This window comes from Theobroma umbraticum, unplaced genomic scaffold, assembly GCF_002168275.2.
Source record: "Theobroma umbraticum cultivar Fairchild unplaced genomic scaffold, ASM216827v3 scaffold_86.0, whole genome shotgun sequence".
NCBI lineage: Eukaryota > Viridiplantae > Streptophyta > Magnoliopsida > Malvales > Malvaceae > Theobroma > Theobroma umbraticum.
In genome coordinates, this window is record NW_018397263.1 from 8,090,995 (window position 1) to 8,091,485 (window position 491).

General features: G+C 34.4%; 1 protein-coding gene across 3 annotated transcripts in view; it reads right to left on the reverse strand.

Moving 5' to 3' along the window:
- The window catches only part of VAT1 (VALINE-TOLERANT 1), a 15,264-nt gene that overhangs the window by 2,137 nt on the left and 12,636 nt on the right, over window positions 1–491 (reverse strand). The gene's annotated exons all lie outside the window — the stretch shown is intronic.

The following is a 491-nucleotide window of genomic DNA, read 5'->3' on the forward strand; positions in this document are numbered from 1 at the left end:
ACATCACCTATATATACAGCCTACACATCTCTGAAATAGGAAAAGAATAAAGAAAATAAAGAAAATAAAATCCATACAATTATGATGATTCCCAATCCTTATAATTATGGTGATTCCCAATCCCTATAATTACGTTTATTAATAAAAGAATATTTACACATTCCTATTCTATAACACTCCCCCTCAAGCTGGAGCATAAATGTTAATCATGCCCAACTTGCTACGAATATAATCAACTCGAGGTCCATTCAACGCTTTCGTGAAGATATGTCCTAGTTGATCTGTAGTTTTAACATATCCTGTAGAGATGAACTTCTGCTAAATCTTTTCACGAACAAAATGGCAATCTATTTCAATATGCTTAGTTCGTTCATGAAACATGGGACTCGAGGCAATATGGAAAGCAGCTTGATTATCACATCACAGCTTTGCTGGCAAAGAAAACTTAAGACCAACTTCACTTAATAGCTGATACATCCATACTACCTCAC